General features: G+C 49.2%; 1 protein-coding gene and 1 long non-coding RNA gene across 15 annotated transcripts in view; one reads left to right on the top strand and one right to left on the bottom strand.

Moving 5' to 3' along the window:
* Positions 1 to 17,120, bottom strand: part of ADGRB1 (adhesion G protein-coupled receptor B1) — a 282,349-nt gene extending 265,229 nt beyond the window's left edge. For 5 of the 13 annotated variants that reach the window (XM_033078511.2, XM_033078503.2, XM_042779907.1 and 2 more), the window contains exon 1: positions 16,946 to 17,119. The gene's annotated coding sequence lies outside the window, so the exon portion shown is untranslated. Of the gene's footprint in view, positions 1 to 16,945 lie in introns of all 13 variants that reach the window. The other 8 variants (XM_033078467.2, XM_033078492.2, XM_033078475.2 and 5 more) reach the window with 2 other exon arrangements.
* Positions 17,121 to 17,925: 805 nt separating this feature from the next.
* LOC117006186 lies at positions 17,926 to 24,871 on the top strand. 2 transcript variants are annotated; one of them, XR_004419962.1, is made up of 3 exons: positions 17,926 to 18,012; positions 20,107 to 20,172; positions 22,502 to 24,871. It is a non-coding gene; the product is annotated as an uncharacterized LOC117006186 (long non-coding RNA). The 2 variants fall into 2 exon arrangements; XR_004419961.1 differs by lacking the exon at positions 22,502 to 24,871 and having other exon boundaries at positions 20,107 to 20,544.
* The last annotated feature ends 840 nt before the right edge of the window (positions 24,872 to 25,711 follow it).

The raw sequence follows: 25,711 nt of genomic DNA, 5'->3' as shown, positions 1-25,711 counted from the left end.
CCAATGCCTCATCCTCAAGGATACAGAGGTTTTAGGAGTCCAGGGCAAACTCCAAGGAACAACCTGCTCCTGGTAAGATATAGGATGGTGTTGAAAGCTGGGACACTTTCAAACTACTCTGTCCAAGACCAGCTGACCTTCTCATTGAAGAATGATCTTTAAAGTTCTTTCCAACCCAAACCATTCTGTGATTCTCCTCTTCCCTTTCTGAGCTTTCTCCTCCTTCTCTGAGCCTGGTAAAACCTCTGAGGAGCGTTGAACACCACGGAAATGGGGACAGAAAACTCTGCACCTCCCTCCTGCCTGGCTTTCCTCTTGATGTCAAGGTGAACCAGCCAGGGGAGATGAAGAAATGTCCTGAACCATCTCCTGCCCCTTTGTGGCAAAAAATCTTTGCAAATGGGAAAATCTGAACCAAATGATGAAAGGATCACTCTGAGTACAGTGCCCCCAATCTTCTCCTGTTTTTTTTATTATCCCATGAAGTCTCTCCCTCTCAATCCCACCTTCCCATTCCTCCATCACAGGTACCATGAGAATGTGTGGAATCATAGAATCATTGAGGTTAGAAAAGATCATCAAGTCCAAGCATTAACCCACTTATCTACAGCAGAGGCACAATGTTCTTTAGGACTTTTCTCCCACAGGTGTGACTTGGCCTCTAAGTTGGTGCATTTGCATTGTCCAATTTTGGGCAAATTTAAGTTAAAAAATCAGATTTTCAATTTTCACGTGCACAATGAGCGTGAATTCCATGACTTTTTCAGCCAGGATGCTGATAAATGTGGCTCCAGTGCCAGAGAGGCCTTCATTCCCTGTGAACTGCTGCTTTCAGCTTCTGAGATGCTGCTGTTCCAGAGACAGAGCTCCTTGGAGACCGAAAGAAAAGATGCAGAGGCAAATCCTTCACTCCCCATGGAGACTGTATTCAGCCCTCATTACTGTTTGGTAATCTCCTGCTCCTTTCTGGCATATCTCTGCCCTCACATTCTCATTCCACCACTCTCGTAGTACCTGGCATTCAGATCAAAATTCCTCAAGTTATGCGGTTATGAAAGACAGATGATATTAAAAAACAAGTAATACTTAAAATAAAACCTGGGTGTGAGTTTTTTAATCACTAGAGAGCCTGATCATGATCCATAGACAAGAGTAAAAAACAAACAAACAAAAAAAAAAAAAAAAAAACAAAAAAAACCCCTAAGTAACTCAATATTTGACAAACTTCAGTTTTATAATTTCCATTTTTTTTTCCTTTTGGCTTTGTTTCATTACTCAGTGAGCAAAGATGAACCCACAGATCTCTCCATTCAGGCCCATGAAGCACTCAGAGGAGATTGTTCCATTGCCAGTTAAAGCCAGCCTGGCTGCAGCTTTCAGGGAAAAGCATCAGGAGCAGCAGCAGAGTGACACTGCTCAAGGAATGAGGGGTCTCTCTTCACCCCTGGCATCCCAAGCAAGGTCTGCTTGTCCCTCCCCACTACCAGGTATCTTGGTCTAAATGTCCCTTGCCACCTTGTTGACTTTGCTGTTTTAAATTGGATGTCCTGTGTTACCTTATTCTCATTGCAACAAAGGAAAGAAATTAATTTATATATAATCAAACAAAAAACCAACATCCAAAAAAGCCCCACGATTAAAAAAAAAATAAACCACTCATTAATATAAATGGAAACTGAAAATAAGGATATTTCACTGAAGTCCTGAAGCAAATGACATCTTCTCAGGAGAGCTGCTGTGGACACAGGCATATGCGTTTTATTTATAGCTCGAGTTTTACTGCAGTCACTCAATCAAGCATGGCCAGGGCTGTGTGTAGGCAAATGTGGCTCATTTCTCCCCAGCTCAGCTTTAAAGGGCAGTTAACAGCTTGTCCAGGGGGGTTGGTAGGGATGTTATGAGCACAAATTAATCATAGAGATAGAAAAATGTTGCCCCAGGAATGCAGCTGCAGGACAGGGAGGCAGATCCCTGCCTTGCTGCCCTCCCAGAGAGTGAACTGTGATCTGGGGATGCTCCCATTGCTGCCAGAGCCCTGACTCGAGGCTCAAATCTCCTCTAAGTGCTCCATTCATCACCTCTTGGGAGCCTCTAAATCAGGGGAAGGCATCTCTGTGACAGCTTTGCCCAGCTCCTGCCACAGGTCACAACATCCACGGAGTCATGAGCACACCAGCCCTGTCCACAGGAGCTCATAGCAATTCCCAACAATCCCAAAAACTCCTTCTGCTGGCTTTCCCTGTGTCCCCCTCTGTGCTCTGCAAAGAGAGCACTGAATTATTTAAGGTGTGATACAGGTGGCAGAATACAAGTGCTGGAAATAAAGATCAGGTGGTGAATCTAGTTTAATTCCTGTTGGTGTCACCCCATTCCCTCTCTTCCCTCCTTCAATCTCACTGCTACTCCCTTAAAACTGTCTAAAGACTTTCCTGGAATGAAAAAAAAAAAAAAAAAGAAGAAGTAATGATTCTTCTCTATGACCTGCTCTGAACATTATGTCCCTTGCCTAAAATTTGCTGTTGAATTTAAGGGATGTGCCTGATCCCATGGCCATGGCAGGACCCACCCCAAGACACCAACACCAGGTCACCTACTGACCCCTTGCACCTCATCCTGACTCTGAACTGCATTTTTCCCTGCAGACTGCAGCTCTGTCCTCCTGTCCTGCATTGTGGCAGGGCTGGCAGAGAATGTGCTCCTTCCCAAACACCCAGGAATAGATCTGGGCCACTTCCATTCCCTATAAACTTGCACTTTGCAGTCCCAGATGTCATCCCTGACGTTTGGATCCACCTCACTCTATCTGCTGGCTTAAAGCAAAAGGGAGGGCAATCAGAATTTTCCTGACACAGCAAATCTAAGGAGGAGAAAAGGGGGAATCAATTTTTATAATACGTGTTTGGCACTCCATAATAGATATAACTCTAAATGCAAGCCATAAAGTTGGAGAGGATTATAAATTAAATCCGTTCTGTCCCTTTTAACTAAAAAGTGACCTTACCATAGGATTAAATGTGGTTTTTACCACAGTGATCTATGGAGCTGTAAAAGTGCAGTGTGGCAGGGGCATGTTACAGCACAGAGGAGCCCCCAGACAGGCATCTCTACCCATGAGCTGCTGCCTGATTCAAAATGAACACAGGGCAGCAAGAGCTGAGGATTTCACCCCTCTCCCTGCCAGAAGGTGACTCATGTCCCTGCTGGGAACAGTCCCTGGCCAGGTTTTCCTCTGAACTGGGACCAGTCTTGGAATGAGAGAATGCTGCCTGAGAAGATGTTCTAAAATATTTCTAAAAATTAAACAGCCTGCAGAAAAACAGGGCAGTTTTTGGATCAGTGTCCTATCTTTGTTTAGTTTTCCAAGCCCTAAATACAACACAAGAAGGGGGAAGGATTAGAAAGTACCCTGGGGTTCATCTAAATGCCCCAGTGGTGGTGAAAAGGAGGATGGAATGTCCTTGATTGCTGACTCCCCGAAATACAAAAGACTTGACATTGTAATCCAGCCCAGAGGACACAATTTAGGATGTTCCTGAATGCTTTTGAATGGCCAGAAATTATCAGGTTTTGTCTCACAAGCAAATATGGTTTGGAAGCCACTGCTGGGTTACAGGTTGGTATTTGTTGGATAAAAGCTCTCTGAGCCTGTGGGAGACTCGGTGCCCCCTGGAACAAAACACAGGACTGGAGGCTGTTCCACTTCCAATCAGTACAGCAGTGAGGAAAATCACTTCCCCCATGAAACAGATGCTCAGGGAAGTCAGTGGTGTGTTACCTCATTACTGCTGAGAAGTGGTGCAAAGGAGGAGCCAAGAGCCTGCCCAGACACTGAAAGTCACTGAAACTTGGACAAAAAAAAAATTGCTGCCAAGTCTGGCTGTCTCTTCCTGCAGTTACCCTGCAATCCATGAGCATTAATCAAAGATTTAGATTGGGTTTAGTTTGGATATTAGGATTTTTGTTTTTCATGGTAAAGGTTGTAAAATATTGGGATGGACTGCACAGGCAGGTGTTGGGGTCAGCATCCCTGGAAGTGCTCAGAAATGTGTTGACATGGGTGATAGTGAATGTGGTGGTGGTGCCAGGCTGATATTTGGACTCGATGATCTTAAAGGTCTTTTTGAATTTTAATAATTCTGTGATTCTATGAAACAGCAGGATTGGATTCAGGAAAGCAGCCCAGATGGTCAAGGTTATGTTGGAGACTCATCTGAGCTGCCACACTCCACTGTGCTGGCCTTCAATGCCAGTGGCTTCCTTCTCATTTTGGCCTTTCTTTTTTCTCCTGGCCACTCATTATTTATTTGCATTATTTCACCCAGTAATGGAAATTTTGCCTGCCATTGTACTGCTGGGCTGCACAGGGACAGAACCCAGTCTCAGGAACCATCTGGTGAACTGTCCAGGAGCTGGACTCAATCATCCTTGAGGGTCCCTTTCAACTCAGGATATTCCATGATTCTGTGTGGAATCCATTCCCACCATGGGGATGGGGCAGGAATTATTGTTAATAAACCTTAGTCACAGGTGGGGAGACAGAGAGAGTTTTGTTCTGTGGCACCAAGTCAGGTCACTGAGTCAAAGAACAAGCCCTGGCATGTGTTGTTAATTAACATTTGATGTGATATTTCATTGATTGAAGATCTGCAGGGATTCATGTTCCTGCACACACGAGAGATGCTGGAAGAGCAAAGTACTTTCAAGGATTAACCAAAAGGGAAAGGAACTCTGACGGTGCCCAGGTGAAACTCACCTCCACTCCTGAATTAAGAAGGAAAGATGTGTTAAAAAATCTAATTTTACAGAGCACAACCATGCTCAGCTTCAGTTAGAGCCTCTACACCCAGCCTCTACAACATCCTATTTACCCAGGTTTCCTTGCTATCCTCCCACCTTGAATATTTACCAATGTTAGAGATTTTATTCTTGAAGGAGAAGATTGTTACTATAGCTAATAATTCACTACAGATTCTATGAGAGAAAAGGAAACAACCATTAATCAGCAGATGAAGATTAATCAATCTTTCATGGAGGGATAATTTCAGATGGTGCACTGGGTTGGGCCAGGTGCCCTCCACCTCCCAAATCTGCCTGTCACACCAATGCAAAAATGCCAGGCTTTGTGCTATTGCACATTTCAAAGCTGTTTAAGGTTAATATTCAGCAAAATCCAAATACTGCAGACATCCAGGACCTGCTGTGGATCAAGTCAAGAACATCTGGAGGACAAGACTCACCAGCAGGAGTGCTGATGTCCAAATAAATAAGTAAATTTTCCTGAGGGAAAGGGTGCAAACGAACAGTTCAGAGATCATAGCAGCTCTCCAGGAGCTCCACAGAGGAGGAGGGCTGATCTGGAGATGAAGATAATCCAAAGACCTCCAGATGTTGACCTCAGCTCTGCCAGATGTTCACTTTCCACCCAATTCAAGGCACAGAGCAAGCAGCTGCCTCTGTACTCAGGAGTTCTACATTGGCCACACTCATATTCAGTGTTGTGCAACCCACAGTGATCAAGTGATGTAAATCCAAAAAGGCTCATCAGGAAAAGTGTAGGGACACGAGGAAGTGTGGGTCAATAATTTGGGAAGAAATAAAGTTTAATAACTTTAAATGATTCACTCTTTTGATGACCCAGGGAACAGCCAATCAAGTCACCACAAAAAAAAAGAGAAAATCAGGGTTCAGGAAGAGCCCCACTGACAGTGCTTGATGAAGGTGACTGGACAGAATAATTACACCACTGAAGCCACTTTCCAGACTGGAAGTTAACTTGTAGGGCTCAAACCCTCTTTGAAATGTTCCTTCTTTGGCTGTCCAAGGAGCTGCAACCATCAGAGCAGCACTTCCAGAGCAGGACAAGCCCCTGAGTGGAAGGGCTGGCTGGGCAGCACCATGAATCCCCCAGCCCAGTTCTGACCCCTGCACTGGGGTGATGGATTCCCTTCCCCCCAGCTCCAAATGCCTTCCACAGGGAGATTACACCGCCTGCTCTGTAATCAACTTCAAAAGGGCTCAGTGCTAAAGGAAAACCTCCAAGGGACGGTGTGAAGTGGGAAACAAACACCGCATTTGGGCTGTAATTTGAGGTGGGAAACTGGGGTTTTAATAAGCACCTCACTGTGACCTGCTGGGCACCTTGTGGCTCATAAATTGCATTTATGAGAACAGGAGGCTGCTTGAACCCTGAATCCTGGGAGCTTTGAACTTTCTGTGCTTTCTGACCCTCAAAAGAATGCTGCTTTTGTCTTGAGCTTGGAGAAGGCTTCCAAAACTGGGTGATGGAGTTGGAATCACTGGTGAGTAGCTCGAATAGAAGTGTGTAATTTCACATGATGAAGGGTTTTGAATTTGGGGTTTTATAATATACTGGTAGGTATGGGACTTGGGCATTGGCTCTTCTTTCTTTTTGTTCCTTTTTCTTGATTTTAGGTGGTAGTTTTTGGTTGGATAGAAAGTACCACAGTGCAAGTCACAGATGTTTGGTCATTGGGTCAAAGGTATAAATGATGTAGATGTTAGCTTTTAATTAGATAGTTAGGTCTTAAAAGACCTTGTAACAAACAGGATAAAGCTCCATTTTATCATCTAGCTTGTTAGGTAGAAGCACTGTAGAACTCACTGTTCTAGATAAGAATTAATAAACAACCGAGTCTGAACACAAAAATCCTTCTCTTGTGCTTCAATCCTGACTCTGAGTAAAGGCAAAAGAAAAAAAAAAAAAAAAAAAAAAAAAAGATAGCCACTAATAGGAGGCTACAGGGAGGGTTTTGAGGCCATGTGAAATGTGGCTGTGCCTGGTGTGGCACATCCCAGGTGCTGGTGGCTGTTGTGTTCAGTGCCAGCTTCCCTGTCACGTCCCAGCTCTGTCACCAGCTCCAGGGCTGGGAAGAGCCGTGTCCTATTTACATCCAACCACTCTTCTGGGCAAGGGAAGGGAGTTGAAAAAAATCAGTGCTTTGTCCCACATTCCTTCACCAGGCAAAATGGAAATAATTGTGGTGAGATCTTCTACAAAGACATTTAAGGCTTGTTCAAGGCAGGGAAGAGAAAGGTGCCTCAGCTCTGTCAAGCTTTTAAAATGAGCTCCAATCCAACAAGGACACGAAGAGCTGTGAGGAATCACAGCTGGTTTTACCAACCATCTTCCCCATCCCCAGCACTTCATCCCAGATTGTACCTGATGCTGTTGGCAGTCAGGATATTCTCAGAGCCACTCCAGGATGGTTTTAGAGGCCCTTTTGGGAAGGTCTTTGCTCCTAATCACAAGTCAAAATCCAAACCAGCCATCAGCACCACAGAAGAAGGGAGGAGAAGTTGGAGCTTGTGGTGGAGCATCCCCCCTTTCTACAACTTGGAAAACTCAACTGCAGAACAAGCCAAGGTTTTTTCCAGGAAAACAGAAGAAGATATTCACCAAAAAACAATAAAGAAAGAAAAAGAAAAAAAGAAAAAAAATATTTTGTGATATGGGAGTAAAAGAAAAGAATGTAAGGATCACATCTCAGAGCAGGGTGTGTGCACATTTCTGACCAATGATGCTGTGGCATTACCTCTGGTCACAGCCCAGCTAAAAATCTGTGTAAAACTCCAGAGAAATGAAGGGGTATGGAATTGCAAAAAAGAGCCTTGTCTAGAAAAGTGAGATCAAGTCAACAGGACATCAAACCGGTCCTTTTCCCCAACACAGGGAAGGAAAGTCTCTACTTTTTGAGGGGTGAGAGCCTGTCTCACACCATTGCAAAAAGGTTTATTTCCACTCAAAACACATTAAAACCCTGGATTTCATCCGCAGACCTCAATCCTGATCAGATTTCCTCCCTTCTGAGGAGGACACCACAAAGGGTGCTCCACACAGCCCCACACTGGAGTTTGTCCTGCAAAACAGCCTTCAGCTCTTTCCCCAGGACACCTTTACATCCCCTGCAGGCCTCCTGCTCACCTGGAGGCAGCTCCTGGGGACATCAAAATCTGCAGCACTCCTGTCCCCTCTTCACAGAATCACAGATGCTCGAAGGTGAAGGGGCCTCTGGAAATCACCTCCTTCAATCTACCTCACCATTTTCCTTGGTCTTGGTAGAGGATAGCCAGACTGAGGATTCCCCATCTGGAGAATTCCACTTCCAGTGGCATTTCCATGCCTGCAGGCACCTCCCACAGTTTCTAGTCCCTGAGGGATGCCTTGGGTACATCCACAATCCTTTCAGCTCTCACAGCAAAGGATGCCCTCCTGGTATTTCCACTCATCCCACTTAACTGGATCCCCCAGCCAACTGGCATTTTGCTGGGATCTCTCCCAGCTTCCCCCCTGCCCTCCCAGCTCTGCTGCTCTTCTGCCTGTCACCATCTCTCCTGCTGGTAGTAGCATCATCTCCATCTGGAGACTCTGTAAGTCCTGACAGCACTGCTATCCCTGGTAACATATCTGAAAACCCTGAGCTGGCAGGAACCAGCAAGTGACACAGGGCAGGAAATATTTAACATTGTTCATGTCATTTTTTTTTAAAACAGTCAGAGTATGCAGTGAACATAAATTCACTGTCTGGTTATTCCTTCACTCGTCCTCATGGCTGGCCTGGAGGTGCTAAAATGGGTGATTGGAAGGGCAGTGCTGTGTCCAGTGATGGGGTCTGATGGAATGGCTTGGGGATTTGTCAGGAGAGGTTTAGATTGGAACAGCAAAAAGGTTTTCATCCAGAGGGTGGTCAGGAACCAGAACAGGTTACCCAGAGAAGTGGCCACAGCATGGACACTGCCAGAGCTCCAGTTTGGACAACACTCTCAGGAACTTGGGGGATTCTTGGTGTTGTTCAGTGCAGGTCTAGGAGCTGGACTCGATGTGGTTTCCTCCCAAAGCAGGCATTCTGTGACTCTGCTGAGATGTGGGCAGCTCAGGCACCCTCTGGCCTCTCCAGGGTTTGTCTCCCCACATAATTCACATGCTCCTTATCACAGTTTTACCCTCCTTTGGGCTGCACTCACCAGAGCAGACCAGGCACAGAATGTGTTGTGTCACAGACTCTCCTTAAACCAAAACCCAGCCCTGGAGCCATCAGAGTTTCCCTAGAAAGATGCTGTGCCTTGGGGAACACTTGCAAGGCAGCATTTGAGCACTGAGGAAGCGCAGCACTGCCAAGCTCCATCCCCTGTGTAAGTGCCAAGACAGCTCAGCCCTGCTCAGGGGAGAGGTTCATTGACATTTAAACATTTAACATCACCCACGACCTGGGAGGCAGCAGCTGTGCAGGCTGCTAGGTTACAGAGATTTTTTTCCTCTCCTGCCATCCCTGATTTCTGCCATAAAAATCAGAGGCTCTGCTGTAATTTTACCTTCCCAGACAGAAATTCTTGGGGCACATAAGAACCAAATTCCCTCCCCATCAGCTGCACAAGCTCCAAAATGCAAGGTGCTCACCCTCACCCCTTTGCTTGTATGCAGGAAGGTGTGGAGTATTTTGTCAGCAATTAACCCTTGTTTCAGCTCAGTAGAGCTGATCAGATTGTGGAACAACATCTGAGAAGCGGAGATTAGCAGGCCAAGCTCTTTAGTACTTAAGGCACCAGTGCAGCTACTCAAAATCAGATTTCCCTTTCTTCCCTGGCAGTTGATTAAAGCCTTTTCAAGCAGTTCTTTCCAACCTGCAGATGTTTAAGTCAGGTGATGGAGAAAAATTCTTTTTTTTTTTCCCTCTCTACTGGCTGGGAAATGACAGCATAATGGACCTCAAGTATCTCAGGACCAAAATCAGACCCAGAAAACAGAGCTAAGTGTGTTTCTGCCTGCACACAGGCACTAAAGCAGAGCTTTGGTAGGCCTGACCACTGTGCAAACATGCAAAGGCTTCGGTAGCATGGTTCCAGAATGGAGAACACACTCTTAGAGCAGGAGCTGAATCCAGAAATAGCCTGTGAGGGGATCAATTTCTGCTGCATACTGATTTATTCAGACCTTTCATGGTGGCAAAGCCCTCTATAACAAAATATCTGATTACAGCACTATGACCATAAATTCCACACGCCCTCGAGCAGTGGCCAATGAATAACTGACTTGTTAAGGGAGCAGCCCTGCACAATGAATAAATCTACCAACAGGGCTTTCGATGCAAAAGACCCCACTGGGACAGATTTCCTTGTGAAGGTGTATCGACTTCCATTTGCAGGAACCAGCAGATATTTGTTTGGAGGAGATCTCCATTGTTGCACTGCTGCTCAACAGCATCCAGCATAAAGCCTGACTCCTACCCTGGGCTTGATTGATTGGAATATCCAAGTGGGCTGGACTGTACAAAGGACCATTTTGCAGTGCTCCACGAGGTTCTCCTGGAAAAAGAGGTGATCATTCCAGAGGAAATCCAAGGCAGGCATAGGAGAACTGCCTGCTTCAGGTGTAGAAAGACCTCAAGAAATCAAGGACTGAGAAAGGACAAGAAAAGATGGCTCTGGAGGAATGTTTAAGGGTGGACATGTCCAGGCACAAGAAGAATAACTCAGAATAACTGCCCTTCACTCAGGATCCCAGAGGAAATGTGGTTTGACCACATCCTTATGGCGCAGAGCCCCAGTGGGAAGGAGGAATCCAGGCTTCCCCATTTCACAGATGAGAAAACCAACATGCAGAAAGACCAAACCCTTAATTAAGTGTGACCTGACCCCTGCACTGAGCCTGAGATCAGCCCTGTGATGATGCCCTTGGCCCACAGGCAGAATTGCACTACAGCAGCTTTTAAAACCAGCCACAAGGGTTTGGTGTTGGGTAACCCAAACTTCAGCAGTTTGTGGAGCTGTTGGATTAAAGGATCATCCCCAGGGAGACAGGAGCACAGATGGGATGGAGACAAAGCATCTCAGCTCCAGATCTATTCCAGCACGGATATCATGATGACCCCTATCCCAAAAAACATTTAGACAGAGAGCTGTGCTAATTCTCAATGAATATGGAATAGGGCACGTCTGCCAGGAATGGGATATTCCTCATAGCTGGCAGAGGGGAGCAAGAAAAGAGCCATTTTGCAAACAGCAAGGACTTTGTTATAGGCCAGCTGAGCTCAAAAAACTGAGGGAACATCTCCATCTAGCAAAGCCAGCCTGGAAACAGGCAGCTGACAAGGTGAGCCTGCAGGTGGGAGTGCTGAAACCACGGCAGGAGGTATCTCAAGACTTGCCTCTGACCAAAACTCAATTTTCAGAAAAAGAGCTGGCAACAATAAATGCTGGTACATGCACGAAATGGTGCCCCCAAACACATGCAGGATTCCTCTGTCCTGCTCCCAGGCCACATCAAACAAACAGCAGCTCTGCCTGGAGCAAATCACCAACCTAAAACTGCAATGGTACTTGAAACACTTTATTTACAATATTTTCTATATCTTGTTTCTTACACTTATTTCAGCCAACATATACTGTACCACATGAGGTGATACCCATCTGTTCCAATTTTTACCCCTCCCCAAAAAACTCTGTGTTTCCTCACTAGGTCTCTGTCCATTCTTCCTCCAGATCCCGTTTGCTTTGCCTGTCCCAGGGGTAAGGCGTGACACCAAGCACCAAGGGCAGAATTTGCCACTTCAACAGCTCGTTTGTCATCAGCTGGTCACTCCTTAATCAATCTTTCATGGAGGGATATTTCAGAAGAAAATGCAGAGGGAGTAGGAGAAGGAAAGTAAGGAACCATCCCCGGTTTAATTTTGATAACATTGGCAGGGAGTGATTCACTTCAACAAATTAAAATCAGCAAATCTCTCATTTTCTCTGACAGAGGTAACCAATTAAAATTTTCATAAAGGGGGCAGCGATGTGTGTCTGCCAGACAGAGTCACCAATCTAGCAAGCCCTCTGATTTAAAATATTATCTTTCCTTTTTTTTTTTTTTTTTCCCCTCTTCCCTCAGAGCTTCCTGGAGCAACATGACAGATTATCTCAACATAATCAGACTAATACAAAACCCTCGCTCCAAGAGGCACCGTGAGGAAATTCTGAACTCGAGATGTGACGACAAATGGATGTTCTGAAGGGACTTCATTTACTGCTCATTTTCCTTTCCTTTATTTTTTTTTTTGTTGTTGTGTTTTGTAGCCTCAGTGTGCTGCAAACCACATTAGAGAGCCAAATATCACACGGAGTGCATGGAAGGGAGAGGGAATTACACTCCCCCCATGAGCTGCCCTGCCAGATTGCTCTCCAAAAGAGAAGTTTGGCTTCCAGTTGATGGTTTCTTAGGTCTGAATGAAATGCCCCCAGTAATGGGCCAGGGATGGAGTGGAAGAATTGCCTTTCTGACAGCAGGAGCATTAAGGAAGGGCACAAGGCAGGTGGGACCTCCAACACCTGGATGCTGGAAGCTGGGATGAAATCTGTGGTGGTCCTGATGTGGGGAAATGAGGGTTACCAGAACTCCCTGCCATGGTGGTTTGGTGCTTAGAGGGCCAAGTATGAATCATAAAATCACAGAATGGTTTGGATAGGAAGACACCTTAAAGCTCATCTCATTCCACCTCCCACTATCCCAGGTTGCTCCAAGCCCCATCCAGCCTGGCCTTGGACACTTCCAGGGATTCAGGGGCAGCCACAGCTTCTCTGGGCAGCCTGTGCCAGGGCCTCAACTCCTTCACAGTAAAGAATTTCTCCCAAATATTTAAAGGAAAGCAGTGCATTTCAAGTCAAAAGGAGCCCCTGCCTCTCCAGCACAGATGGGACACCCAAATGCTGTGCTCCCTGGCAGAGATGTGGTTCAAGGCAACTGAAATGCCCCATCCCCACCCTGGCTGAGGAAACTGTGCACCAGCCCTTTCCTTCCTGAGCTTCAGAGCCCCAAATCCCCACCCAAATTTATGGATGGACATCCACCCCCATCAGCATTTAACTCTTAGTCAAGTTTCCCTCGAGCACAAGCATCACCGTCCTGCTCTTTTTGATCCCAGCAAACTCCAGGCGAGCAGAGAACCCAGGGAATTTGGGGAGGAGCCATGAGAAGAACTCGGGAGCATGCTGTGAGTGGTGGACACTGGGGTGTGATGGGGACCCCTGGGCTTGGTCTGCAGCCACATTTGAGCTGTTCCAACCCATGCTGCGACACCGAGCAGGACTCTCCTGCAAACCTCCAGGCCAGGTGCCAGCTCCCTTCCCTTTGTCTGGGGATGGGGATTTTCTCCAAGGGGAGGAGGCAAGCTGGTTCCAGAGACAGCCTGTCATCCATCTTGAGGAAAATACTCCTCTCTCTTTGCACCTCTCCTAGAAAGGTGGAGACCAGCATTCCACGAGCCCGGAGCAAAGCTTTGAGTCATTTGTTTACCAGCACAGGTTTTTCCTGGAGCTAATTAATGAGCCAAGCTGATACCCTGCAACAGGTATCGATGACAGAGGATTTCCTGCCTGCTGCACTTGAGCAAGGGGTGAATCTGAATCTGTGAGCACACTGCTTCCCCTTCTCCTCCCAGCCCCCCCCAAAAAAAAAAATCTGGGAAAGAAAAGCCACCTGCAGCCACACAGCCCCTCTATCATCTCCCCCCAGGATGAGGCACCCTGCTGGACGATACCACGGGTGGATTCCCTGGAGCAAAGTGCTCGGGCATCCCTTTCTGCCGCTCGCAGGGATGGTGTGAAGACCTGCAGCAAACCCTTGGAGCTGGGGCTGCCTCCGTGCCCCCCAATTCTGGGCAAAGGGGTAACAGAGCTGCACACAGCAGCGCTTCCACTCCCGGGGAGAGCCGCTGGAAGCCTCTACTTCCACAAGGATACCGAAACCGGGGAGAAGAGGGGAGGACGGGGGTTAAAATAAATAAAACATGAGGAGCGGGCAGCAAAAGCTCAACAGGGAGAGAAATAAACCCCGTGGCTTTCACATTTCGGGTGCGGGGTGAGAACCAGCGCTTCTTGCTAGCCCCAGCTGTGCGGGTGGGGATTTTTTTAATTTTTTTTTTTTATTTTTGGGTGGGGGGGATAGCGGCGAGCAGCGCTCCGCGGGCTGTGCCGCGCACCCGAGCGCTCCGGGGGTGGCGAGCGGCGATAGCCGGGCTGCGAGCGCCACCTCCCCGCCGCTCGCCGCAAGCCCCGGCAGCCCCCCCGAGCCCTCCTGGCTGTGGGGGAGCCTGGGGGGGACCCTGACATGCTGTGGAAATGCCCGGCACCTTTTCCCAACCTCTCCCGCCGCGGGGTTTGCAGCGGGGATGGTCCCGATGCTGCGAGGATGGAGTGGGGATGCGCGTGTGTCGCGAAGTTTGGGGTGGTTGTGAAAGGGGTTTGTGGGGTGCTGTAAGGCAGGGAAGGGCTGGAGGGTGTCCCAGAGCAGCTCTGGGTGCCTGCAGGGCGATGCGGGTCTCGCTGGGGTGGCACAGCATGGGATGCGGGGTGCTGCTCCAGCCGTGGCTGCTCCTTGGGGTGTGATGGGGGTTCAGGATCTCCCCCCGACTCCCCCCCACACACACGCAGTTCACATCCCGGCTATGGGGTCTGGCACGCCGTCCCTGCCTCGTTTTCTTTCATATAAGAAAGCACTACAATCATTAATAGAGAACCCCTCTGCTTTGCAGCCAGTCCTTCCCTGAGCCTGTCCACCTTCGCTGGCTCCAAGCCCCTCTCCCTGCGCCCAGGGCTCTACAACACCATCCCAAGTGCTGTGAAAAGGAGCCCTGCTCCTTCCCTGTCCGTGCCTTGTGCCTGTCCAGCTCCTTTCTGCTCTTGCCTTTCGAGCTGCTGAGCAGGAGCGATGCTGCACCCTGACCCCTCTGTAACAGCGTGGGGAGGTTCCCCCGGGTTTTCCATACCCCAGCACCCCTGTGCCCCTCCGAGACCCTTCTGGCAGGATGTCCTGTCTGCTCAGCCCTCTCCTTTGTCCCCTGCCTGTCCCCTGGCAGTGCGGCTTGGCTGAGCTGGTGCAATTCCTCAGCACCCTCCGAGGGTAGAAACCTCCCCAGCTCTGCTCTGCCACCTCCTTCCTCTTCCTCAGCGAGGTTTTTGGGCACAGGAAGGACTGTGGGACCCAGGTTAATGAGTCATTAATTAATTAGGGACCCACTTAATATGCACGGGGAGTTGTTTGTTTCCTTTAGCAGCCCGGACTTTGGATGAGATCCCAGCCCTGCGAAGCCTCCAGCCCCGTCTCCCAGCTGATAATAGATAATACAGATATTTCAGCACCAGCCAAAGCAGAGTCATCATCATTAACAGGGAGCCCTCCCTGCTACGCGCCGGAGGTCACCGGGCAACTCCTCGGAGTGCCCTCCCGGCTTTCCTCGGGCTCTGCCTGGCCAGGTGAGGGGAAGCCTTTCGGAAATCAACAGGTCCCGGGGCTGGGGAGGTGCAGCCTGCACCCCGAGCACCCCTGGCTCCCTCCCAGCGAGGCTTTCGAGGCGCTGCGATTTTCGCTCCGCCGCGCACGCAGGTTTGGGCATCTGTCAAAGTAGCTCCGCTCTTCCTCAGCCCCCTTCCTCCCCTCCTCCTCTTCCTCCTCCCTCAGCCATCAGCTGTCAGCTGGCCCTGGCAGCTCGGCAGACCCAATGCTGGAGCTGGGTTGAGCCTGAGCCTCGGAAAGCCCCAGCTCTGAAGGGATGGGGCGGGCAGGGATGGAAGGGGGGTGTCTTTCCTCCATCCTTTTGACCTTGCCTCGATGCTCCCCTCCCTCCCAACTCCTCTCCGTGCAGCTGATTCACAGGGGTTGTTTGCTTGGCCAGGGCAGGATCAGGGATACGAGCGTGAGTCACAGCCGAAGGTACCTGGCAGAGTTCGCCTGCAACCCGTGCCTTCGATTCGGGAACCTGTGCCTGCTCTCAGCCAGGACTGAAAAGTCCCTTTGAAACCTCCGCTGATCCCCCTCGATCCCTCGCATCCCCTTTTCCTCCCATCCATGGCTGAAACACCTCTCTGTGAAAAGTCTGAAGCTGCATCAACAGCCACCCTCCATCAGCGAATGTCAGGCCGTGAAAGGCAAGGGGGCGGTGGGGGAAGAGGGAGAGACAAATTTTGCGATTCATTCCCACACAGGGTGATTCAGAACAAGATGCTTTGTAATTACGCATCCCTGATGGAGACTCCTTCTCTCTCCACCCGCCCCCCGCTCCCCAAGGAAAGGCTGAGCCGTGCCTGGGTGCCAGCATCCCCCAGGAGCGCAGCGCCGGGAGCAGCGTGTGTGTGTGTCTGTGCCACGCTCGGAGCTCTACAGAGGCTAAAGGTTAATTTTCTCCCCCAGAGCGAAGCCGAGTGCTGAGAAATGGCATTTGTGGGGGCACACGAGGAGCTCATCGCCTCCCCAGCCGTAGCCTCCAGCCCTGGGTAGGTGCCACACAAGCAGCGAGGCAGGCAGGGACCCCCCCATCACCCCGAGAGCTCTCCGAGGAAAAGGGGAAGGCAGGAAGCTGCGATCGGGGCAGATTCGTGCCCGGGGCAGGCAGCTGCCTGTCCTTCCGAGACTTTGTTTGCCAACATTGCGGGCTGAGGAGTCCCGGAGCCCAGGGCTGCCCGCGGAGGCACCGCGGCTTCGCAGCGCTTGGCAGTTCAGCCCCGGCTGGCTCTGCAGCTCTCCTGCCGCGATCCCCGCTCCTCTTCCCTCGCCTGGCTGCCTTCTCCCCTCCCCAAACAAGCCAGTCCCCAGCTCCCTTCCCCGGGACACGTCTGCATTTCCCCCTCCGCATCCTGCAGGCATTCAGTATTTCCCCACCAGCGCTTGATGTTTGCCCACAGGACCTGCATGCACAAAAGTTAAAACTTCCCATGTCAGGGAATGATTACGCTCTATCAGTCCAAATTGCGGAGTTCAAGGGACCTGCACATCCTCCGGGTGCTGTTTCCAGGGGCAAAAGCAGAGGAGTGGGTGCCCAGCGCTGCCCCCATCGCCGTCTCCCCCGGGGATGGAGCCAGACCCCCCTGCGCTCCAGGCAAAGCGCAGCCGGAGAAGTCGCGTTCCCCCTCTCCCTCCCCTCCGTGGAAGAAGGAAAGGTGGCCGGGAGCCCCTTACCTTGCCGAGCTCCCCAGGTTTTATATCCTCCTTCTTCCCTTCGTCAAATTCCAAATGGAAACCAGCAACATATCCAGGGGTAACCAGCCCAACATTGGGCAGCGCGTGAAGTCCAAAAGGATGGCAGAGCTCTCTCTCCCCCTCCGCTTCCTCCACTCTCGCCTCTACATATATATATACATACACGTTTATATATATATATATGTATATATTAAATGGAAAAGGGGGGAAAAAATCCTAGAAGAAATGGGGGTGGGGAGGGAGAGGAAGGGAGAACCTTTGGTGTCTCTGCAGACAGGCAGGTAGAAGAGAAAAGCTGAAAATAATTAAGCCTTTTTTTGAGGAATCCTTAGGAGAGGGGAAAAACGCAGTTAAAAGCCAGTAAATCATTAGATCCAAGCAGACAATCAAGTCTTCTCCTTTGGAAAAAAAAATATACAGCAGGGTTCAGAGTAGCTTTCCCAGCAGCGAGGAGCAAGAATGGTCTTCTTCAGAAAGATATGTTTGTTTAAAATCCACTCGTCTGCTTTTCCTTCTTTCTCTCTCTTCTCCCCCCACACTTTTTTTTCCTTTTTTTTTCTTTCTTTTTTTAATTCTGCTTCTGAATCTCTCTCTCTGAAACTAGATCCAGTCTTTGTAGCCAGGGGCTGCATTAAGGATTACATCAGGCTTTTATAAGCTTTCCAGATCACACATTAGAGTGAGAGAGAGAGAGAGAGAGAGAGGGAGGGAGGGAGGGATAGGAGGGAGGGATGAAATGCACACACACATACACACGCACACGCACGGATCGGAGCTTTGTAAAACAGGCAGCTATAGGCAAGGACCCGAACTGACACGGTATCGCATCGGGCATGCTCGGCTAGCCTCCAGCAGGAGTGGATGGATGGATGGATGGATGGATGGATGGATGGATGGATGGATGGATGGATGGATGGATGGATGGATGGAACAGAGGAGCCAGCCACAGCCGGAGCGCGCTGGCGGCTCAAGCAGCGCAGCCTCCTCGGGACAGCTTAGCCCTAAGCGGGGAACCAGGAGGTGAAGAGGGAGCCGGGATGGTGGTGGTGAGGATGGCCAGGCTTCTGCTGCTCCCCCCCTCTCCCCGCCCCGCTCCCCCAAAAACCTGCGGAGGCTCAGCACGGAGAGGTGCCGCTCGCCCGCAGAGGGATGCGCAGAGACGCTGGTGCCGCTGCCGGGGTACCGGGAGGGACCGCGGGGTGCTGGGGCTCTCTCATCGCGCCCCCGGAGCCTCCCCCGGAGCTGACAGCCTGGGAAAGGGGACGGGACACTGGACAGGGCGGCGGGGACCAGCGGGGCAGTGGCTCCCCAGCCCCTGAGCTGCGGGGAGGGAGGGAGGGGATGGGGGGACCTCCCCCAGCACCCCGGCTCGGCCGTGCCTTTGCACCAGGGCGCACGGCTTGCCCAGGCAGAAGACGGCAACAGACATTAACCCTTTCCTAATTGTTTAAATTTTACCTCTCTCCTAGCATCCTCCTCAACTCCCTGCTCTATTAACCCAAAATTTGGGGGGGCAGCTGGAGAATCTCTCACCCCAGGGTAGCAGGAGGCTGGGGAGGGGGGAAGGGAAAGTTTGAGCAGATGGAGGAGGAGGGAATGGGCTGGGGTGAAAGGTACGTGCTACATCCCGGCAGATTTGGGGTGAGGGTGCTGCCTCCAGGTTTGCAGCCTGAGGAAGGTCCTCCGGTAATGAGAAACCTGCCGAGCAGAGAAGGGGGGGTGGGAAGGGGATGGAAGGGAGAGGGATAAGGCTGGAGGTGTGTGGAGAGCTGGGGGACTTCAGCATCCTGTCAGACTTCGGGACCTGCCCCTTGTTTTTAACCCTTCCCACTCCAAAAGGGGGGAACTGACCCTGTTTTCCTGACAGAATCACCTCCCTCCCTGCCCGGGGCTTCTGTTTCCCCAACAGGGAAGGGGCACAGACCTGCCCAAGGGGCAGAGGCAAAGATCCCATCTGCCACCACCCTCTGTCCCTCTGCCTCAGGGAGGGAGAGGAGCACCCCATTTCTCCCCCCAGGGACCCTCCAGGGCATCTCCACCCCCTCTCCTTGGCCTCCTTCCCCTTTTCTCCCTTCCCATCACATCATCCAGCCCTTTAACCCCTATTTCCACACCTTCATTCCTTTCACATCCCTAAAAAAAACTCCTGGGGGAAGGAGAAAAGAAAGAAAATTCTCCATTTGGACGCGCTGAGCTGCAAGCCCCGGCTGTGGAGGAACGCAGCAGAGCAGCCTCTCATCCCCAGCCAGCACTGCAGCATCGCTGGCCAAAGGCATCTGTGACATCTCCAGTTAAGCGGGGACTGGAGCAAAGGGGCAGCTGGGGCCTGAAATGCAGGGTTTCAGCCGACAGGCGGCTATGCTGGATTAGCACAGTGCATGCTCCGAATGGAAATCTCTCCCTTTCCCTCGCCAGCATTTTGGGAGTTTGTTTTCCTTCAGGAAGGCTTCCCTGCTCCTCCGAGTCACCCAGGGATTGCTTCCCTGTCTCTGCAGCTCCTCTCTGTCCCCAGCCCTCGCAGGTGCCAGCAGGAGAGGGGAAAGCTTTGGAGGGAGCTTTGGAAAAAGGAACCCAACCCTAAACCTCACCCTAAGCCTAACCTAACTCTGAGCCCCGTGGGGCAGCTCTGCCTTGCGTTTGGGGTGATGGGGGAAGAGAGGGGCACTCACCTTCCCTGTCCTGTGTTTGGGGAGCTCAGGCAGAGCCAGGTGCAGCTGGCTTCTCTCCTGTGTTGTAAAGAAGCCCAAGCAGAAGGGCAAAGCACCAGAAAGTGCTACTGACCTAACTAAACCCATCTTTGGTGGCTGCAACGGGGCCTGATGGAAAAACTCATCTTTGTGGGAATGGGGAATTTGGCTCCATGAATCTGAGAATGGCAGAATGTCCTGAGCTGGAAAGGACCCACAAGGATCATCAAAGTCTAGCTCCTGGCTCTGCCCAGGACCAGGAATCCTACCCTGGGCCACAGAGCATTGTCCAAACGTACTGACAAATGTCACTGCAAACCATTATTTCCCAGTCCTAGGTAGAGAGATTTGTGAATTCCTAGACCCCCATTTAACAAGAGGGTAACAAGGTGGTAAACACCTCAAAGTCACAGAGAGACCTGATGTCCCCATTTGTCACTGTGTGCCCTCCAGGGAGAAGTGAGGGTGAGCTGTGACAGCAAACAGGACGTGAGGATTTGGGGTCTGCAACTGGCTGAGGTAACCAAGTGCAACAATTCACCTGCTCTCTTCATCTGTGAACTGAGGAAGGCAAAATAACTTTAGCATAAAATGGATCTGTGAAATTCCCTGCAGCAGCAGAATTCTGAGGGCAGAGAGAGCCATTGGCAGAGCAAGAGGTACTCCCAAAACGTCAGATCTCCCAGAAATCTGAGTTTGGGGAGACATAGACCCTTCCTTCCATCCTGCCAACATAATCCAGACATGGGATCTGTGGGGAGAATGGTCTGTACTGGTAACATAACAGATTTAAAGACACCTTTATGCTCATGGTTGTCCCCTCTGTCCCCATGTAGGGACAATTTCTTTGTGACACAGAAAGCCCTGAAACTGAGATCTCTGCCCTGTTTGGCTTGAAACTGTGCAGAAATAACCAAAAGGCCTCAGCTCAGCCCAAACTGGCAACCTCTGTCCCATGGCAATAGGTGTGAGGACTCCTGAAGTCACTCGGGGCAGACATGGACACCATCAGGACATCCCAGTGTCATTCCCAGAGGAAAAGAAGCAGGCAAGGACAGCAAAAACAGAGGTCCCAAGGCCCAGCAGCTTTTGGGACACACCATCCCCACAGCAGCATGGTGGTGCTGATAAGGCAAACCCAATCCCAACTCTTCTTGGTGAGGGTTTTGTGACAAACACCAACTTTGCTGTCCAAAAACACAACCAGAGTGAAGTATCTTTCTCTTCTCTGCTCTGTTTTCTCTCTGGGTTCTGGAGGTGGAAAGGATTGAGCTGCATCCAGCTGTAATTCTCCTCTTCTCCCTGTCAAAGGAAAACAGCAAACTCAAGAGAGATAAGCAAACTTTTACACACATTTTGAATTTAGAACATGTTTATTGCACATAAAATGCCTCTTGTTGTCAGAGACAGGTCCAGAGCCAAAAAAAAAAAAAAAAAAGGAATGGGAATATCCATGGTTAAATGGTTAAATGCAGCACCCCTGGGAATATGCAAAGAGATTTTGGGAGAAGGATTAAGCTGCACACTTTAGGAGCCTAAGCTGGTCTCAAACTACAAAGTACATGAGGGAGACATGAAAGAGACAGAAAAACATTTTCTATCTTCCCAATTTTTCCACCTTCTTTTGAAGCACAGAACACGGACAGAAAAAGGCTGTTTGGGCTGGTAGCTGCTCAGAGCTGGTTTAAATTTGTTAACTCTGTCCTCCCACCTCCCACATTGCAAAGGTAGGCTGCTGGTGCTGTTGGAATAAAAGATTTGCCCCAAAAATCTGCTGGAAGCATAACTGCAATGTAGAGAAACTGAGTTTAGTTTTTTGGAAGAGTCTCCTCCTGCCAGTGGTACCCCCAGATATCGTAGGTGTAGATGGGGATGGCAAGGAAAATAAAAAAGGGAATGCCTGGGATTCCCAGGGGATCTGTTTGAAGAGGATAACTGCAAAGCAGGACAGCTTGTAAGTTATCAGTTTACTTCCCCTCCAGCAACAGATACCACTGTGTTTACATCTACAACACTTTCCATTGTGTCTGGTTTAAAATCTCCTTGAACATTTCAAATTTTCAGCCAGCCACATCCTTCTGCTGAAGGGAGACATGGGATAACTCAGCTCTACCCAGGACTTGAAAGGGATTTTCCCATGCCTGCCTCTCACATGGCTGCTGTGCTTTCCACCTCGCTTTTGCTGTTGTTGCCAATTTTTATATATTTTTAAGGACTTTTTATGGCTGTTGCCAGCTGTGGTTTCTGCTGGCAGTGGCTGCCCAGGAAGGTTAATGCTCACCTATCACAGGTCAAACCCAGCAATCCCAGCCTCTCCTAAGGGCAAGGAGAAAACTCCTGCTCCTCCTCCCATGGGCTGCATTTATTAAGTGTAGGAATGGTTTGTGTTCAAGGAGAGTCTTTGCTCAAACTCCTCCATTTTTGGACAGCCTAGTGAGAGAATTCTCCTAAAACAGGATTTTAGCATCAATCCCATTGTATAGACTTGTAAAGTGAATTTCCAGCTTTCCCAAGCATGGAAAACCTTGAGTCCAGCCCTCTCCCCTGACCAGCCTGCTTTGCACACCAGGAGCAGGGAACAACTTCATCAAGCCCCAAAAAAGGTTTTAGTGAGGAGAATGAGCACCAGCTCAGGTGTGTTCACAGCCAGTGATGGTGGAGGGAGCTTGGATGAGTGACTGCTGCTTTGTTGAGAAGCCAAGCTATTCCCAAAGCTCTTGGATGACCAGGGGAGAAGATGGAAACCCCCTCTGAAAGCATTTGTGATGCTGCCAGATGGAGCCCCCCTCCTTTTTTTCCAGAGCTTTGAACAATCCTGAATTTCCCTCTTTCCCCTCTCCCTGTCCAGGAAGGGAAAGAGTGGGGATGAGATATTCTTGAAGTTCTTCTACTGGTGAAGACCCTGGGACCAGAGGCTGAGAACTAAGAGCAAGAGCAAAGGCAAAGTGCACTTTGATGTTATTGCCAGTAAAGACAAATTGGGAGCATCCCAAATGGTCACAATAAAAAAAAAAAAAAAATCTAAAAGTGCTCAACTCTTCTTTATCCTTGTTTAGAAACTTTCTTCAGGAGGGAAGGTGCTGAACACCTTCTAAAAATAGCCATGCTAATAATAATTACTGCATGTTTCCAGAGTCACAGGATGGTTTGTGATGGAAGGGACCTTGAAGATGATCCAGTTCCATCCCCTGCCATGGGCAGGGACACTTTCCCCTAGGCCAGGGTGCTCCAAGCCCCCCTGTGCTCCTGGCTGGGCAGCTGCAGCAGATCCCACTTTAATGTCACCTGTATCTGCCATCCCTTAGTCCTGACCCATAAATTCTCCCTTAGCTCCTCTTCCATCCTCAGGTAAAGCTCCTTGTATTCCATCTGCTCCTCAGCAAAGCAGACAGCCCCTCTTCATCTCCTGTGCTCTTCCTAAAGAGAATTCCTATTCCTGTTCTTCCTGCATCCTTCCATTCCATCCCAATCCAAAGGAGCCATCCCACCACATCTCCACGATGCCAACAACAAGATCACAGCCCTACAGAACACATCCCTGATCCTCTGGTTCATTCCACATGCTCAGAACAGAGGAATTTGAGCTGGATCAGTGATGGAGCCATTTTCCTGTGTGGAGTGCCTGGAATTCCTTTGTGCTGCTCTCCAGGTGCATTCCTGCTGACCTGCAGTCCCTCTCCAAGCTCAAGGCATTTTTTACCGACCCTGGCACCAAACTGGCAGGAGAGGGATGGGTTGAGATTCCCCTTCCCCTGGGAACTCTCTTTTCCCACACCAGCTGCTGGGAGCTGCGAGCCACTCGTTTAAAACCCCGGTTAGCACAAAAGGTTTCTTTGATGGTGGGAAAAGCAGTTTCCTTTGCAGGGCTCTCAATGTGCTTCCCAAGCAGAGCCATAGATGGCAGTACGTGGTATTTACAGAGTTATTTCCACAAGTAAATCTTCTTATTTTAGCAGAAAGCGACAGAATTTCATTTTCTTGTAGTTACAACGCGCTCAGAATGAGAACTCCTAAATCAATGGAGAAAGCAAGAAAAGCCTCCTTGCCTGAGCACTGGCAGACAGAGCTTGAAATGCAAAATCCCTCTGTGCTCCACAGGATTCTCTATCCCCTTTCACAGGGATGATACCTGAGGAGTTGAACAAGAAAACAATTTTCCATACTGGAGAAAAGTTGAAGTTCTCTCAAGTGACTGTCACAAAAGCCTGAAACGAGCTCAAAATTCTGGGTTCACTTTCAAAAACCAGCAGTTGGGGGTGTGGATGTGAATTTAATTCAGGCCAGACAAAAGAGGTTACTTTGATTTCAACTTATAGTTCCACTTTGTTTTTGCTTTACTATCACTAGCTTAGCTTCAAAAAATAAAATAAAAAAAGTTAAAGTAACAATGTTTGGGATTTCTTTCCCTCCTTTTCTCCTTGTTATAGAAAAACACACTGAAGTCTGATTTCAATGAACTGACACTTCTAGCCCAAAGTATCACATTAAAGGAATATGCAACTTGCTGATTTAATTTCCATTAAAATAAATTAATTTCCCCAAGTTCAGCCTGTTTGGCCCTTGAGGGTAACTGGTGACTGATCTGTCCCTGTCCTTTTCTCAACCTAGGAGCCTTTCATTATTTTTTCTTTCTCCTGTCCAGTCGAGGGGCCTGACAGAGCAGCTTAGGAGGGCACCTGACATCCAACCAGGGTCAACCCACCACAGTCACCTTCTTGTCCCTATGTTCCCAACATCCAGGAGCTTAATCTCTGTTGGTTTCTTCACATCCAAGTATCCAAGTCAGCTTTTCACAGATGTCAGAAGAAATAGGCACAAAAAAATAAAAAAAGAATTTCCAAAAGTTCACACATTGGTGGTTTCCAACCTCGTTTTTCATATTTAGACATTTCAAATCACCCCCTAGATGTAATTCTTGAGGCCAGGTGCTTCCAGGCTCCCCCAGAAACCAGTGGAGCTGGAGAGTGCTCAGCATCTTTACGGGTCTGTTCCTTAGATGTTCTCATGAATGGAAATCTGTGGTTTTCCAGTGTCTGTATTTCACCTGAGCATCCTGAAATTAAAGGCTGATCCTGCAGTTGTGTAAATGATTTGACATAAGCATATGTAAAACAAGTTTGATCCCATAATTTATAGTCTATTGAAATTGGAAGTCCCTCAGAGGAAGGTGGGATTAATACCAAATCAGGGAAGAAAAAACCCATTAAGATTAAATAAACCAGTCACCCAATCTCAGCCTTGTAACCTTTGTGTTTGTTTTATTTTCCCTCAGATGTAATTATAATCTATGCTGGGACACATCTGTTTATGATAATGGAGGAGCCATTTATCAGATAACTTATCTCTGCCTCCTACCATAAATCACTGAGAGTGGCTGGGACGAGCCTGGCTCTGGAGCCACCAGCACAGGACTCATCCTTCACTGCTGCTCGTGCTCAGAAAGGCTCTGCAAAGGCTTCCAGCAAAGCTCCAAAGCTCTGCAGGTGCAGGGATGGTTTTAAAAGCCATGACCTGGATTCTGCATCTACAGCAGAACAACCAGGAGGAGAGGGAGGGGATTCTCCACTTGTCTGCTTTGGGGAGATCCCACCTGGATCTGCATCCAGCTCTGGGATTCCCAGCACAGGAGGGAGATCAGATCACTGGGACAAGTCCAGAGGAGGCCACTAAACTGATCACAGGGCTGGGGTACCCCTGCTCTGGGAGAGTTGGGGCTGCTCTGCCTGGAGAAAGCTCCAGGGACATCTCAGAGCCCCTTCCAGTACCCAAAGGAGCTCCAAGAGAGCTGGAGAGGAACTTTGGACAAGGGCAAGGACTGACAAACAAGGTCCTAAATGGAAACAAGGTAGCTTTTATTTAAAGTAGGTATTAAAACAAATTCTTTGCTACAGGGTTCATGAGACACCAAAACAGGTTGTCCAGAGAGGATGTGGACTCTCCATCCCAGGAGATGTTCAAGGCCAGGTTGGATGAGTCTCTGAGTAACCTGGTCTAATGGAAGGCTTGGAACTGGATAATCTCTCAGGTCCCTTCCAATCCAAACCATTCCATGGTTTTA

This window comes from Catharus ustulatus, chromosome 1 (genome assembly GCF_009819885.2).
Source record: "Catharus ustulatus isolate bCatUst1 chromosome 1, bCatUst1.pri.v2, whole genome shotgun sequence".
NCBI classification, from domain to species: Eukaryota; Metazoa; Chordata; class Aves; order Passeriformes; family Turdidae; genus Catharus; species Catharus ustulatus.
The sequence above is the reverse complement of the archived record's forward strand: the minus strand, read 5'-3'. Positions and strand labels throughout refer to the sequence as shown.